The following is a 354-nucleotide window of genomic DNA, read 5'->3' as shown; positions in this document are numbered from 1 at the left end:
CGCGCCACGCACCCCCCGGGTGATGGAGGGGGCCCTGAGTGACCACCCCCCCGTGTCTGCCTCCGCCTCAGCCCGGACCTCCGCCTGCCCCGCGAACCCTCGGGCAAGCCTCTGCCCCGCGAACCCTCGGGAAAGCCAGAGCCACCACCGGGATGGGGACGGACGCGGGTTTGCTGGAGCCTGGTCTTGTCAGAAGTTGAGGAGGCTGGACGTACCTTGCGGGAGGCAGGAGGGACTCAGGCCTTCGCAGCGTCCCTCAAACATTCACGCTGTGCTTGGGGCTTTTCCTCCTCCTTCTCCATCTGTGCTGTCCCCAGGAGCAGTGAGGGGGTGGGGAAGCGCCGGTAGCTGTCC

Source organism: Buceros rhinoceros, unplaced genomic scaffold (genome assembly GCF_000710305.1).
Source record: "Buceros rhinoceros silvestris isolate BGI_N320 unplaced genomic scaffold, ASM71030v1 scaffold23961, whole genome shotgun sequence".
Taxonomy (NCBI): domain Eukaryota; kingdom Metazoa; phylum Chordata; class Aves; order Bucerotiformes; family Bucerotidae; genus Buceros; species Buceros rhinoceros.
The sequence above is the reverse complement of the archived record's forward strand: the minus strand, read 5'-3'. Positions refer to the sequence as shown.